This window comes from Peromyscus californicus, unplaced genomic scaffold (assembly GCF_007827085.1).
Source record: "Peromyscus californicus insignis strain IS unplaced genomic scaffold, ASM782708v3 Scaffold_24__1_contigs__length_46423439, whole genome shotgun sequence".
Taxonomy (NCBI): domain Eukaryota; kingdom Metazoa; phylum Chordata; class Mammalia; order Rodentia; family Cricetidae; genus Peromyscus; species Peromyscus californicus.
Window position 1 is genome coordinate 27,020,616 of NW_026294535.1, and position 17,372 is coordinate 27,037,987.

Below are 17,372 nucleotides of genomic sequence, written 5' to 3' on the forward strand. Positions count from 1 at the left end.
GCTATTTTATTCCAAGCATTCAGATGACAGTCCCAAACGATTTCCTTCTGCTACTCATTTTGATATCACTGTGTTAGCTTTCTGTTGCTATAGCAAATGTTCAAGATGAACATTTTAGGACGAAGGATTTCTTTTGCCTCACGGTTTCAGAAATTTCAGGCTATGGTTGGTTGGCTCCATTGCAATTTCTTCTCTCATGGTCAGAGCGCATGAGAGAAGAAATTGCTTGTTCTGAGATTGGGAGTCAAGAAAGAAGGAGGGACTGGGTCTCAATGTCTCTGCTAAAGACACTTTCCAAGTGGCCTAACTTCCTTTCTGGGCCACTGGTACAAAACTATAGGCTAATGATTAAAACCTTTAGCAAATGGGGCTGGGAGACATTTTAGATCTGAATTACAGCAGTCGGCATTCCAAGCAGACTTTCTGGGGCTCCCTCTGTCTCCCATAATGACACATGTCCCACTTCTCTAAATTTTCTTAATTTTTTGGAGCTTATGTTAATTGCTTGTTTATTTAAGAATTACCTTCCCCTCTATAAACTATAATAATTCTGTTATGTATGTATGGTGTATGCATGTGTGTGAACAAGTATGTGCTTTGGGGATGTTATCATTGTATTCTAGATCCTCATAAATTGCATGGCATATAATAGGTACTCAACAATACTAGTTTAATGGTGGAAGCGACATCAGATATTCACTATAATTGAAGTTGTGTGACTTGGGCTGTAACCGTTATAAGTAATTAAATATTATCCAAAGTAGAAGGAATAACAGTTGTGTAAACATTAAACTTAGACAAAACATTAAGAGCACAGTGGCCATTTAATGTGACTGAAATGCTAAGTTCAAGGTGAGAGCAATTTGTATACAATAAATTTGGGTTAGTTAGTAGGAGTTGGTTATAAATACCTTGGATAAACTTTATAGTGTATAATGGTGAGATATTAAAAGATTATCTAAGAGGGATTGACAAGATCAAGAACTTTAACATAGATAATGTATTAAGAACAGACCAGCAGGAAGAGTGACTGCCATAACACCTTCTCACAGTAACAGGGTCCCGTGTCTTTGGGAGAGAGAGGAAAGTGGTACGTAGCATTATTAAAGATGGGAATCTATCCCTGACATTCAATGCAAACAAAAATTATTAGAAAAGAAGTGATTGTGCTCAACCAAAATAAGTTATTTTGAAGTAATAAACAAATGCAATTATAACAATGGTTTGGGTTCACACAGGAAGGGAGAGAGGAGGAACTAATTATTTTCACCCTCTAAGGTACCTCCTGCTGTTCTTCGGGTTTGCAAGATAAATGCTTTAACTCATTACATTTACATAAATCCCCTTGCAGCACCTTTGTCTTTTATCAGGGCACAAACAAAATAAATTGATTTTCTAAAGTCTTTCTAACTTTTTTTTTTGCAATTAGTACACTTACATTTATTCTTTTTATTAAATTCAGTTTTGCAACATGTAAAATATCTTATCAACTTATTACCATAAGTATAGATTTAAGAATCAATTAAAGTTTGGAAATTTAATTTCCTCCTTCATGAATATAATCCACCTCTTCTCACCTTCTGCATGATATCTACTGCTTTTATTAAATCAAACAATCCTGTGCCCTGAGGTTGAGGTGCTGAGCCTTAGAATGGCCTGAAAAATAAAACAGAAAGTGTATACAGAGGATTGTGAACTCCTTTTTAAAAATAAAATGCCTGACATGCATTTCCTTTAATGTGAATTGTTCATCCTCTGTCAGTTTGCAAGTTGACATGTAATATTACATTGCAATAAAGAGCAATCTCCACTCTTTACTATACTCATTAAATAAATTAGAATAACGAAATCTATGCACATGTCTGTGCTTACTGTGTTGAGTGTGCCCTAAAAAAAAGATGGGGTGTTTTGTTCTTCCTCTCTTCCATTGTCTGAAAGGTGAGAGACTTAACTTTAGGACAAATTATCAAATGCAAATGGCCTTGACACCACCCCTAGCCTTCGTCCTTCAGTATCTTTTCACTAGCTCACTAGAGTGTCTTAAAAAGTGGTCCTGCTGATAGACAATCCATTTAGGGGGCTCTTCCCTATTTCTCTTGCTCTCAGTATTTCTTAGTTGCCTGTGGTCCTTGGTCTAGGGTTGAGGAGGCCCCATGAGATTATTTCCATGTTAACATGCCTATTGATGTCATTCAGAAAAGTGAGCAGATTTACAAGCTACATGATTGTGGCCTGGTAAACTACTCCTCCAGTGATAAGACCTCTCAGAAAAAAAAGTACAGTATCACACTAAGGACTAATTATTACACCTCTCTTTCTAGCACAGCTTAAATTGAGTCAGGTTTCCTAGGGATGGTCCCTTGGCCAAGTGAATAACCAGATCCACCAGGAATGTTAGGTTTCCACCCAGGCCAGAGATGCTCTTCCTCCTCCTCCTCCTCTTCTTTTCTTCCCTCTTTTATTGAAAATAAATATTTTTCTTCACATAATATATCCTGATTACATTTTTTCCCTCCCTCTACTCCTCCTAGTTTCTCCTTACTTCTTCTTCTAACCAGTTCCACATCCTTTCTGTCGCTCCTTAGAAAACAGTCAAGCTTCTAAGGGATTAAAAAAAGAAAATATATGACAAGATAAAATAAAAACTAACATATTGGAGTTGGATAAGACAAACAAACAGAAGGAAAAGAGAGACATACTCAGTTGCACACACAGAAATTGTTATGAATTATGCCCCCCAGCTGGTCAGGCCAGGGTATCCCAATCATGCAGGGAACCATGCTGGCATGCTGCACAGATGCAGCAATGGGCCAGTGGCGACCCACTCCGTGCGAGCATGGCAGTGGGGTGGTAGGTGGATGTTCACAACCCAGACACTGCATCTGCATGGAAATGGTTTATTATAATAGAGAGATGAAGAGAAGATAGGAAAGAAAAGAGAAAGAGGGGGGGACAAGGGGTACACACCTTGTGGGAGTGGAAGGGGGGAGAGAGAGAGAGAGAGAGAGAGAGAGAGAGAGAGAGAGAGAGAGAGAGAGAGAGAGAAAGGGGTGTAGCTGAAAGTTTTCCTGTGTCCCACCTGGGCCTCAGTCAGGACAAATCTCTCCTACCTACCAGTCCCACAGCTGCTCAGAACCAAGTAAACACACAGAGGCTTATATTATTTTTATATTATGGCCATGGCAGGCTTCTTGCTAACTAGCTCTTACATATTAAATTAACTCATTTCTATAAATCTATACTTTGCCGTGTGGCTCGTGGCTTACCGCTACCTTTATATCTTACTTCTCTTGGTGGTGGCTGGCGGTGTCTCCTCTGCTCTGTCTTTCTTCTTCCTCTCTCTCTAGTTAGAATGTCTTGCCTAACCCTATTCTGCCTCACCATTGGCCAAACAGTTTTATTTATCAACCAATCACAGCAACATATATTCACAGCATACAGAATGACATCAGCCATCATTTCCCCTTTTCTTTCTATTCAAAAGGAAAGTTTTAACTTTAACATAGTAAAATTACATATAACAAAACAGTTATCAAGCAAGAATTATAGTTATAATATCTAGTCTTTTTGTATTTGGCAAAATTAAAGAAGATATCATATCTACCCTGTATTTGTGAGTCTAAGGTTTCACCTTATCTCTTATCATAACCAAGTAAAACCATAATTGTAACTATTTAGTCTTCAACTACATCAAAGACCTCAGAAGGATACAATATTACCTAAGTAAACAGGAACTGCATTATAAGCAACTTCCAAAAATCTAGAATGACGGAGACAGTTGGATGCCTGGACAGTCATCCAAAGTTCCTCTGTAATGTTGGAGCATCACATTCAACCCATAGGCCTAGAGTCTCTCAGTCACTTTTTTCTGTGTCCTGTAGAATGTCTAGTCATTTCTTCTGTGGAGCAGGAACCTAAAGGACCATTGTGCCTTGCAAAGTTCAGTGGTCACCTTTCTGTGGGACCTGCATATCCAGTCAATACAACATTTTGTCAAGTAGTCCAGGCAAGAACAGTTTTTTGCCCAAATGGCTATTTTTGCGAAGAAGAAGATAAACTCCCTATGGAGTGTCTCTGACACCCATCTTTCCCTTTGAAGTAAATCAGTGCTGCCAGGAGTAAATGTGTCTCATTGTCCAGGAAAGTCTAAGTTTTTAAAACATTTTCAATGCCATATTCTGTAGGTCTTTGAAGTGAAGATTATCTACTTAATTAAAGTATATCTATGTATACCTAGAAAACTTAACATGACTATAAATTTATCATAGAAGACTAATCTGTATTTCTTACTTATCCATTACAATTTAAACAAACTGTACAAACATAATACCTTAAACAAGAATATATATATATAATAACAAAATCAATTCTAAATTTGTATCAATAAACTAAAATTTATAGCAATGTAAAACATTTTCAAACAAGTTGCTTTTTAAAAGTAGGTTCAACAATCAACCCTTTTATCCTATCATTTCTATATTCCATATTTCTATATCATATTTTCCTTTCTTCTTTTAGAAAGATATTGACTATGACCAATAACAATTTGTAACCAACAACGTAAACAATGTCAAACATCCATAATCCATTTTTTGGGAATGTGGGAGTAGTTTTCTAGGCTATTTCCTGTTGATCAATGGCACTGTATTCTTATGGGGATCCTGAGAAAATTAAAAATAATGGTCAAGTCCTGACTGGAATAGTCTCTGTTGCTGTATTCTCTGAGCCAGTTGCCTTGAAGCTGTTCTGGATATTGGATTATCTGGGCCATGGTGTCATCAGAGACCTTTCAGGAGACCTTGGCTGGTCAAACCATATTAGCCTGGAAGCAATTCACAGGTTCTCATCTTCTGCCTCAGTCTCTGTGAGTTCATATGAGCTTAGATCATGATGATTTAGGGGGCCTTGTTTTCTTGGTGTCCTTCATTCCCTCTTACACTCTTTCTGACTCTTCTATAGAGTCCCCTGAGCCCCAAGGGGAGGGATTGAGGGAGACATCCCATTTAGCGCTGAGTGTTCCAAGGTCTCCCACTCCCTACTTGATGTCTGGCTCTTTCTGTTCCCATCTGCTGCAGCAGGAAGCTCAGTGATTCTAGTTTTCTTCACCATGAGGTTTTCTATTGTAACACCAACCCAAAATTGACTTTTAACTGAGGTTTTTCTCAGCTAGCATATGTAACTTCAGGCCGTCTTTCATGACCCCAAGATTCAATACTCTACAGAGGTATAATTTCATTTATTAGTGTTTTAAGGGACAGGAAACAGTCGTACAAAGCCAAGCATGATACAACTGTGCCCATTCAGACCACTGACACCTAATGGTACTATTTTAACAACAGATTTTTATAAAAGTAGAAGCAGTGTGTCACTTGCCTTAACCTAATCCACTGCATTGCTGCTGACATTATAAATGTTGACACACATGGATTAAATAACGTTTCCTTTAACAACTGAAATAAGGCAGTCTGTATACAATATGGGAAGGCCTCATTTCTCTTTTGTGTCCCCTCGGTGTCTAACTCTGGCAAGGATGAGCATCTGAGAGAGAGCGCCAGTGATGCAAATGTGTTTTATACAGAACTAAATGTCCATGATTTGATAAGCTACTTCCTTGTCATAATATAGTTCCTGTGGCAAATGTATCATGCTTCAAAGCAATCTCATTTATTCTGTAGAGCTTCAGAAAATAACAGCATGAAGACAGTCACTTTCTCAACACCCATACGGGAAGGCAGAGCCTGTTTTGTTTCTGAACAAATATATCTCGAAGATAGCAACCAAGTTGCAGCATATTCAAGGAAAAACCTGAAGAGACTTCTCAAAAGGCGAAGGACAGAACCGTTATAGCTAAGTGTCATTAAAGAAAGACAAACCAAGCAAGGTAAGGAAGGAAGGGGTATGGGCGAGTTACAAGAGAGCAGGGAAAGAAGACAGATGTTTGCCAATGGGACGCAGCAAAGTCCCAGGTAAGAGCATTTGCGCTCAGGTTGACTAAGAGCATTTTCTGTTTCTTTTGTTCTAATCAAACAAGGAGTGACATTTTTAAGGACACTGTGAGACACAGGAAAAAGAGGACACTGAAGTACTTTGCAGGTCTCAAGGCTGAACTGTTTTACTGAGAGAGGGTTGATCCAGCTCTGAGAGCTGTTGCCAAGAATGACATGCACATTGCTGAGGGAGACATTCAGACCTTTTAAGTTTCCACCCAATTCAAACAAAAACCAGGACACGATCAACATAACAAAAGATGTGCGGATTACCTAATAGAACATTCTACCGCATTCGTCAGAAGCCTTTCTCTCTTTAGAAGCCGGTCCTCCACAAGCAGTTAGAAGTCTTGCAGAGCTAATGAAAACCATCATCAAAGGAGTGCTTACATCCTCATTCATCTGCAGAAGTGGAGGCTGGGCCACCTACTGGATGTGCTGAGCAGCTGCAAGGAAATGTCCATTTTAAAATACCTTCCTCAGGGACCTGTGGCTCTGCAAGACATTCACCACAGCCCCGGGCACCAGGGCTGAAGAGCAACGGAGACAGCCAAAGAACATGCAAGTCCACTGTATCTTTCTTCAGCGACTGAGAGGGAGAAGAGGTACGCATGTGAGCATCTTTGTTGCCACCCAGAACCCAGCCATCTAGGCCAGGGGCTGTCGTCCGATAGTCAGCCACCGACAGGCTGGACAAGAATCCCCAAACCGGCCAAACAGAAAAGCAATCCAGACTGGTAGATCTCCACTTAGGGGTAAACACACCCATACTTACTATTTCAGGACCTTAACAGAGAGAATTCAAGGAATTGTGACCAGAGCTGTCGAGCTGCAAGCAAGGCATGATGCCATGGACAAACGTGAACACCAAGGCAGAGAGAAGGAAAGAGGGGTGATGGAAAGAGGGGTGACGGAAAGAGGGGTGATATAAAGCAGTATTTCTCAACCTATGGGTCACACAGCCCCTTTGGGGTATCTAATGACCCTTTCGCAGGGGCCACCTAAGACCACTGGAGAACACAGATATTTACATTACGATTCAGAACAGTAGCAAACTTACAGTTAAGAAGTAGCATTGGCCGGGCGGTGGTGGCGCACGCCTTTAATCCCAGCACTCGGGAGGCAGAGGCAGGCGGGTCTCTGTGAGTTCGAGGCCAGCCTGGTCTCCAAAGCGAATACCAGGAAAGGCGCAAAGCTACACAGAGAAACCCTGTCTCAAAAAAAAAAAAAAAAAAAAAAAAAAAACCAAAAAAAAAAAAAAAAGAAGTAGCATTGAAAATAATTTTATGGCTTGGGGATCACCACAACGTGAGGAACTGTATACTGTATACACTAAGGGGCGGCAGCATTAGGAAGGCAGAGAACCACTGATGTAAATTCTGAGTAACTGAGGCAGAGGAATTGTGCCTTTTCCTTAGAAAAGTAGATGACTCTAACATACTTGTTTAAAAAGATACAAATGATTTTTCTTATCTATCAGCACTTTTATTTCAGTTGTATTTGTCAACTTTTAGAAACCTCAATGTCAGCTCTAGCCTGGATTGCTGCAGTAAGTGGCTAATATTTATTGCTCAGGTACATGCAGTGCTATTCTAATTGAATATGAACATATTAACCCATTCCTATCATTATTAGTATTTTATATGTTGGTAAGAAAACAGGGTTAGAAACAGCTTGTCTAAAGTCATATATACTGGCAACACAAAGAGGGGGTATTTTAGGACCTTTCTGACACGCTAACAAAGTACCAGCGACTGGGAGTTTATAAACAATTGAGACATACATTTTTGTTGGGAGCCATACCAACTGAAGCCTTTCTCAGAGGCCCCCATGAAAGGTTAAAGGGAATGTGAGTTATGTGTTTTGCAGGCGCAGACTTGGCAAGGTCCAGGCTGGGGCTGGGGCTGAAGCCTGGCCTGGTTAAACTTTTGATTCCTGGAATCATGGCTTTCTCCCCTGGAGGGCTATGGTTATCAGTCCTAAGGCAGCTGTGTCTGTGGTACCCCATGTTCTCTTTACCAAAATTGTCTAATTTAGCTATCTGTTGACCTTGGCCCCGCCTCCCCCTACAAAATATATATATATATATATATATATATATATATATATATATATATATATATATATATATAAAGATGAAGTACTTAATAACCTTGCTTGACATAATTCATTAGTTTGTACATGACTCCCCGGTCTCAGCCATGTGTCTTCTTTATTTCTCATCCCTGGACCTCTCCTCTACACCTCACCATCCAGGATCCATATTCTTGTGGGTACAGGTCACATTTCACAGTTCTGGAGGGTAAAAAGTCCACGATCATGTTGCCAGCATTGCTCTTTGCTTCCAGGATGACAGCTATTGCTGCCACCCCCACAGGGGACATCATAATCTATGTCCTCCCATGCCCAAAGGGGATGGACAAGGACAGAAGGACAAAGGTACCTTTTCTAACCATTTTAGCAATTTGCTAAAGCCATTCAAGAAGGCTTATGACTTATCACTCCTAATCGCTTTACTACTTTATAATATTGATTGGGGTTTAAGCTATAATGCAAATTTTGATGGTTATGTAAATATCAAAATTATAATTGTTAAGATGTGAACCCATATAGACTGGTTTTAAAGGTAGTACTCTTAATATATTAGTTCTCTGCTATCCTAAGCTAAACCATTTCCTGTTCACTATAGGAAAATTTTCTAATAACTTATCCTGACATGAAAGTGTCCAATCAGCTAACTCAAAGTTGCTTGTATGGATTCCACGACTTTGATCATTTATAACCCTAGTCTCTACCACATACCTTCTCTGTAGGACAAGGCCCGTCCTCCCCTACACAGACCCCTTCCTCTCTGTAGCTGATGCTGTCCTCTCTATCTCTTCCTCTTTCTCATTTCTAGCTCTATCTGTATATCATTTCTATTTCTGTCTCTTACCTTTCTCCATGCTGAAATTGGAACTACTTACTGGATGAGTTGAGGGCTCTCACATCAAACTGTATACAAAGATTCCCCCAATTGCGTTGGTCTCATACATCTGAATTCCCTGCAGAATCCAGGGTGGATAAACAATGTGATTCCTCCAGCCTGTGTTCTAAGTGCTTATTTAGCTCCCAGCTGAAGAACAAGGCAAAAGAAATTTAGTTCTGAGCTCAGTGAGCATGGTTTGACTCTCAGATAATTTATTTATTTTCTTTTATGACAGATTCCATTTTCTGCTGCTGGCATGATTACACGGGAACACATTTGTTCACTGAGAGTACATTTGTGTCATTTGCATGGGCTAACTCAGTGGTAGCATTTAATTTTTGCAATATCATTCACTTATCAGACCAAAACCAGTACATGTTCAGAATGACTAAGTGTACTGAAATGTTATTATAAGATTCAGCCTTGAGAGGCAGGAGGAGTGCCAATGCTTAGCTCGAGATTGCCTCATTATCGTTGAAGCATGGCTCTCACTGAGACGATTCATTTTCTGGGGGAAATTTGGGTTTGGAGAGGTGAGAATATGTGCTCTATCAGAAACGATGTATTTCTGGGTTGGTTACTGCGGTGGTAGAAAAATGAAATTCTTGCATAGGAAAGCTGGCTAGGAATATGCTAAGAGTAAGTAGGGAGTTGGATTAGGAAATCTCCTCAAAGGGGGCTGTCACCCTGGAGGTGTAATTAGTTGTTGGAACGGTACAATCTAGGCTGAGATCAGAGTCTTCTTGGATATGTATATGACTAGGTTAAAGTAAAGGTAAGACATATTCAAAATACTTATAAATACTGTTCCCCCTTATTTGTAAACAAAATTTGCAAGATGATTTCTATCAATTTGGGGGATAAATTTCCTCTCAACCCGGCCCTAAAAATAGCAAACTTTGGCTAATGTAATTTTAAAAATTAAAGATGATCAATCAGCCACCATCAATTCCAGAAGCCCTCACCAGTCTCTTTTTAAGACAATCAGCATCATTAATTGAACATCTAGTATGTCCAAGTCACTATCTTATAAACAGAATGCTAAGAACAAAAATTGACCAAAAAAGACAAAGCACATAGTTATCTCCAATGTTCTTACTATCCCCATTTTCTAATCATCTTGTTAGGGTGAAGAAGCAAACATACATAGGTTCTTTTTGAAAATGCCCACTAAGATTCCCTAACCACACTCCACCATCACGCTATACACAGACACAGCACAAATGATGCTTGGACTTGCTTGGAGGAGGAGAAGCAGAGGCTGCCTGGCTTTCTATCTGCTTCTGATGCTTGCAAAGGCCACCCGGAGCTCCTGAACTGGATCTGAACATACACACATTGAGGGGACGACTTCCCACCCTTGTGACATGCGACGTGCCATGTCCTTCACACAAGGTATTCCAAAGGTGTGCTTTCTTCAAGAACATGCATGTCGGCTCATCGTTTCAGAGTTTTACAGCATGTGCTGGCTTCGAGTGTGGGCCTGCGGACTGCACAATAACATGGTAGAAAGCTTCACATGGAGACCAGGAAAGACATGGCAGAGAGAACCCTTTTTATTGTATTTTAGATAACAAAGCCATCCCCAGTAACCCACAAGTCCATTAATCTAAGAATAGATTAAGCCATTGGTTAGGGCAAAGCCATGTTGAATCTAAGATCTCTAAAGAGTCTGACTTCCAAATACCATCAGCAAGTGAATTTGGGGATTAAACTCCAAAGACATGGACGTTTGGAAACATGCCAATCCCTAGGCCTCGGTAACAGTCTTTCAGAGAGGACTTTTAGAGATGCAAAATGTTTGGGCTATGAGGTCCTCTGCGTTTAACACTCATCTTCAGGTTGCCCAGCCCATTGTCCATTATTTTGGAGGCCAGGCTAGACTGAAAGTTCTTCATTGGTATTTTCTGTGGTGAAATATCTTTTCCTTGCAACCCCAAAGAGTTTACCCTCTGTTAGCAACAAATTAGTTTTTAAACTGTGTATTAACTTGACATAAGTATAAAATATATATCAACAAACTAAACAAACGACTCATTTTGAGAGTCACAGATAATTACTAAAATCTATTTTGAAATGCTGAAACAGGTGAAAACAGCTAGCAATACTGTTACTTTCAGATTTTCCCAATTTGTGTTTTATACAGATTAAATGAGGCATACATTTAACAAATCACTTACCCTTTGCATAGCAGTTATTTGTTTTGGATTCTATCAACTTTTCCTTAGGTTTAGATACCATATTCTAAATGAGTTATTTCATAGAAAAAAATGTCTAAAAATTACTTCCAATACTTACTTAATATTACTAAAGCATCATAACACACTTCAAGTTATAGGCAATATTTTTTCCTATGATCTACGGTTTTCCCTCTAAATTAATACTGGTGGTATAAAACAGCTTTCAGTCTTTATTTTCATGTTTTCCTTTTTAGTTGTGCCTTACAGATGTTGTTGAGATCTGCAACTTGACCTTTCTTTGAAATTAATGGTCACATAGTGACTGTAGGTCTGATTCTAGCCATATCAATATTTGCTTGGCTGGAGAAATGTTTTCATCTGTTTGCACATGATCTATTTTCTAGTTCTCTGGAGGTCTTACATATCCTTTGCAATTCATTCTATGAGAAGGAAATTTCCAGAGCAGACTGCAAATCCACAGTGTCCTCTAGGAGTGAGGCGGGAGGCCACTGTCACAGTGAGGACACCAGCTGGCCACACAGAACTTTCTGCCATTATTTTCCATGCGAATGGCATATAGCAGAGTATTTTCAAGTTGACAATTAAAATAAAATTAATGCTCATTCCAATTTTGATGGTAAAATTAACTCATTTTACTTAAGTCTTAAGGCAGTTATATACTGGTGGTATTAATAATTTCATATTTCTGAGCAAATTACTCAGCATGAAAGACATCTTTTACTCAAGCTAGTTAATAAAATTCTCAGTTGATGCCAAGGAAAACAAATAGCTCAAGGGCACATCCGAATAAAGGGCTAATTGCTGTGTTGTACTCAAAGAGGAGCTACATAGAGAGTGTTCTCGATAGTCGGTCCTGTGTCTTCTACAGATAAACTACATTTCTAGTTTCAGATGTTAAAAAAAAAAGATAAAGCATGGAAACGTCACAACAAAACTTGTAAGTCTAATTATATTTATACAACTAATTTATACTAATAAGAAAGCATACCTAGTCTGGATGTTTGCTTGGTACTGAAATTAACAACTGAACATCAATGAATATATAAAGACAAAAATGTTCATATACAGGGGAGATACATTTCATTTCAGATGTATCTGTACAATTCTCACTATGAGGGAGTAGGGTTCTCAGGTACAAGGTTGACTGAGAAATAATGAACATTGGCACAAAAGATAAAGAAGTCAGAGGGAAACTTTATACCAATTAGGGAAAGTGTTGCCTTAGTCTGTTTTTTCCATCATGTTTTGTCTATATGCATAGTTTAAGTGTGTTTGTAGATTTTTCTTGCAAAGTCTGATATCCCCAATCTCTCAAAACCTTCCTCATTTTTATTTGTAAATGCTAAGGTGATGTTTATCTGCAGTGAAATTCTAATCTTGCTTTGGGAGCCATCTTTGTCCTTACAATGTCTTTGGGGATCCGTGCTATTCATTGTTCTTAAAAAAATCTGACCCAAATACAATAATAATAATAATAATAATAATAATAATACTGTTACTACACAAATATAGGAGTAAGGTTTTATGAACTGCCTTTTGTGTCTCCATAAATACATGAGCTGGTCCTAGGCTCTCACTTTGAACAAGTCAAGAGGGGAGATTTTAGTAGGTGATCACTCGTGAGTATAAAGTCATCCTCAACACTGTTAGTGTCTTTATAAAAGAGAAACTAGACAACTCCTTCACCTCCCAGTCACATAAGGATGAAGAGAGAAGGTGTTGTCTCTGAGGGAGAAGGAACCTACCAGACACAGAATCTGCCAGCTCATTAATCTTGGACTAGCCACCATCGAGAAGCATGAGAAATGCATTGTGGTTATATACAAACACATAGTTCATGGTAATTTTTTATAGTTGCCCCAAATGAAGTTAGAGAGCAAGAAATCATTGTTCTGTGACTGTTATAAAAAACAATTTACAACAGATAGAGATGGCAAAATAGAGATGATAGATGACAGATAGACAAACAATAGGTTAGATATGTGATAGATGAGATAAATAGGTTGATACATAATTTTAAGCTATTCAAAGAAAGTATAGTCACATTTATTAACTTCATGCTTAAAGTCATGGCTTTATATTACATGGTGAAAAAATAACAGAAAAGACAGATTTGGATGGTTGTTACCTATAATAGTGCTAATTTTCAACTTAACAGATCTAGCATTACCTAGGAAATGGGTCTCTGGGAGTGCCCATGGAGGATTAACTTGATCCTGTTCATTGATGTGGGAAGACCTGGCCATTTTGGGTGCCATTATCCCCTGGCTGGTATCCTGAACTGAAAAATGAGAAAGGGAACTGAGTGGCAGCATGCATTCTTGCCTCTCTGCTCCTGACTGTACATGTGACCTGACCAGCTGCTTTGAATTCTTACCATGTTGACTTCATCATCATGATGCACTCTACCCTTGAGCTGGGAGCCATTTCTTCCTTATGTGCTCTGGTAACCCAGCAATAGGAAACAGAAGAAGGTGAGACATTATCCAAATTTGTGGACAGAAAAAGTCTTGCTTCTGCATAGTAGCCAAACTATAGAGTGAAAATATAACTATCATGGGTCTCATTGGTTCTTCAGATAGAGACAATACCCTATGAGGAGCAGCCTGGGCTGTGCAGTAAAGGTCTCTGAATTAAACACATTGGATACATTTCAGCTGAAAGACCCTAGCGTCTGAACTTGTGATCAGGAGTGGCTAGCACTCTATTGTACTGTTCAGTATGCACCACCAAGCACAAAAGGCTTCTTAGTGCTTGAGAGCAGTACAATTTAGGAATTCAACATTTAGTTTTCTTTTTGTGGTAATTATTAAAGTTTAAATTCAGAACAGATACTGACTTTCAGTATGTTTGAGCAATTTATTTCAATCTTTTTTTTGTTTTTGTCTTTTTGATACCTAAATACAGGCAAAATGATTCTGATGAAAGTTTGACATCTAAATTGTAAGCATATAGTACACGAATTTTGAAGATTTAAAAAAATTACACAAATAATAAAGGATAAAAACAGGTCAAAGATGTTATTTAAACTATTTAGTTTTATTATTTATTGAAATACTATTTTTTGATATATTAGTATTTACTTCTATTAATGTGGTCACAGAAATATCCAAAATTGCCTACATGGCTCTTGCATTTCTCCTGAGAGTAGTGTTCTAGTCTGAGTTACATGAAGCCTCACAGGTGAACAGAGCAGATGAATTTCCCTTTGCTGTGAACCCACTGATACTTGATTTTCCTCTGACTTCTCCACAGCAGCCAAATTGGAAAGTGATGTTATAATGACAGGAAGCTGACTGGTTCTGCATAGGTCTTGTTTTAAGCCTCCTAAGTGCAATCACAGCCAGGTTTCTGTTTAGCAATGCTCCATCACTTAAGTCTCTAATTCCATCAGGAAGAGGCTAAAGAGACTACCCAGTCCAAGGAACTACAGGAAATAAATCTTTATAAATAATGTGTCTATCCAATATCCCCAAGGGACAGTAGGATGTCTACAGATCTACTCATTTCCTGTCCAATATCACCTGTGTGTGCTTATTAGAAAATGTAGTGGCTTTGTTACAAAGTGTAAAATGCTTACTAGTGAGGCTACTTATCTGGGAACTGGATAGCCCACCTTAAAAGCGTTGTAAATTCTTAGTAAATGACCATTTCACTACACCCTCTAAATAGAGTTTGGTCCGGGCTCTACACCTTGCTTTATGCCACATGTCCTTAGGATTAATATAGGTTGAATAACAAAGCCACCACATTTTCTAATAAGCACACACAGGTGATGTTGGATAGGAAATGAGTAGATCTGTGGACAGCCTACTTTCCATTGGGGCATATTGGATAGACACACATTATTTATAAAGAATGATCCCATAACATTGGCTACAGTTTACTATCTATTACCACTTTAGGGTAAGAAATCTCATCCCAAGAACAATCACACAGAATGGCTAGAACAGAGATATTCTGGTTCATTTCAATAATTCCTCAGTTACATGCTCCTTGACAAATGCTCCATTAAATGCATGCAAATATATTAGCAAAATTGAAAAAGTAGGGAGAAAACCGCAAATGCGCCATAAAGATCAGTGCTGCCCTCTCTCAGTTCTATTCCTGTCTTCTCTACTTAGTCAAGATCTTTCTTCTGGGGAATCATCCCAAAGAGCAATTCAATCTTCACTCCTCGTCTCTTCCCTGAGGATTTTCATTTTGGTATTTCCAGCTGTCATCTCCTGCCTTCTAGATTCTAACGTTTCATTTCCAATGGCTTGCTGTATCTTCTTTGTTAAAAAAAAAAAAAAAAGACCTCATATAGTTAAATTACCCTGTGTGTGAATAAGGCAACCAAAGAGTTAAAGAGCAGAACAAACAGAAAACTTAAAAAGGAGGAATCCAGATCATTCCACCTAAATGGGGAAAGCATCCAGAATATGATAAGGCAGTAGACTGTCTTCCCTGGGGAGCAAGCCCTTAGGTTATCTGCTTCTTCTAGCCACCAGTCAGCATTCTAATTAATTAACAGTCCTTCTCATTAGCAGTCTGGCTTCTGAGGAAGCATCCCTCTCAAAGGTGGGCACTCTTCTATTTAACACTATTGTTTAGAGGGTGGCAAGTTCAACTGATGTCTCCATACTCAAAACATACTTTTATTCAGTACCTAATTATTAAAATGAAATGCATTCTAGGCCCTGCGAGTGTAGTATCCTAAGTGGGTCTCTCTCTTTCTCTTCCTCCACCCCACACATTCACACGCCAGCTCTCGAAAAGTAGACAATTCAGATCTTTGACCTAGTTTGAGAGACAAGGAAGGTTCGTTCATCTAAAACATTTCAAGTTTGACATGGCATTTGAGAATGTATAAAGAGTAAAAGAAAGAATATTTCCTGGAAAAAAAAAAGTGTTCTAACCTGGACATGGTGGAACACCTCTATAATCCCAGAGACTTGGTTGAGGCAGGAGGACAGACGATGTGAATATCATTCCAAATCTGACGCAGACAAAAATGTCAAGCATGATATGATTTGTGATTTCCTTTTTTGAATAACTTAGAATACATTAAGGGATTTTCATTAATGACTTAATGAGGTTTAAGATTAATACTTATCCTACAGAATCAGTCACTCATTCTTCTTCTTGACTGCCAATGGTCCGAAAATCTTTAATTATAATCTTTTTGTTTTGGTTTACCTACATTTTCTAAAAGTATGTACTAGGAAAGAATCTTTCAGCTTCTTCTAAATTTTTCAGCATTTCTTCTAAAAATATCAAATTACAGTAGAACACTGACACACACTCACACAGCTACACTGTCTAGAAAGTTATTGTCCTTCGTTCAATAATTGTGTTTAGATTCTACATTGGACTACTGTTATTTGGAACAGAGCCAAAATACTGAGCATGATGAAGAAGGAAGATGAGGGCATGATGAAGATGGGCAATGTCAAAAACAGGAGGAACAGTAACTATTTTGACAAATACAAGAGATGAGGGAGAAGGTTACATTTTGTAAATGTCTTCAGACTTCTACAGTAGTGCTATCACACAGAAGTATACCTGTCAAGTAAGCCACACATGGGCATGATACTTTGTTTTCAATACACCAGCAGCCAAATTAATTCTAGCACTAGAGTTAATATACTGACAAGAATACCATTTTTAGCATGCAGTCATCACTAAAATTGCTCAGATAATGGATACTTCATGTGCAAGGAAGATCTTAAGGATGATTTATCCACATCACTTTTGCTGTGGAAAAAAATGGGATGCATCACATTGCATCTGATTCCAGAAGGCGGCTGACATATGTTAGGCATATAATAAGTGTTCATCGAATAATAATAATAGCTAACACTTGGGTAGAATTTGAGATGAGCCAGCTACTTTTCTCGGAGCTTTCTGCCTTTAAAAATACCTAGTTTTCCAAACAATCTGATGAGTAAATATGTAATAATACAATTTTACAGATGAGCAATTGAACGAGATCATTTTTTAAAAAAAATATTTATTTAGTGTTTATGTGTATGTGCCTGTGGGAGATGTATAGTGGGTGTGAGCACCGACATAGGCCATAGGTCATCAGATCCCTAAGAGCTGGAATTACGGGTAGTTGTGAGCCTCCTGTTCTGGGTACTGGGAACAACTGTGATCCATCCTAAGTAATCACTGAGCCCTGTCTTCAGACCCCAGCAAGATAGACTGTTAGTACCAGTCTTTATATTGCAC

The 17,372-nt window shown here is 38.6% G+C and overlaps 1 long non-coding RNA gene across 1 annotated transcript in view; it reads right to left on the reverse strand.

Moving 5' to 3' along the window:
- The window catches only part of LOC128119767 (uncharacterized), a 564,116-nt gene extending 557,069 nt beyond the window's left edge, over positions 1–7,047 (reverse strand). Inside the window, exon 1 of the long non-coding RNA XR_008221668.1 lies at positions 6,261–7,047. This is a non-coding gene — a long non-coding RNA (uncharacterized LOC128119767). The remainder of the gene's footprint in view (positions 1–6,260) is intronic.
- Between the last annotated feature and the right edge of the window lie 10,325 nt (positions 7,048–17,372).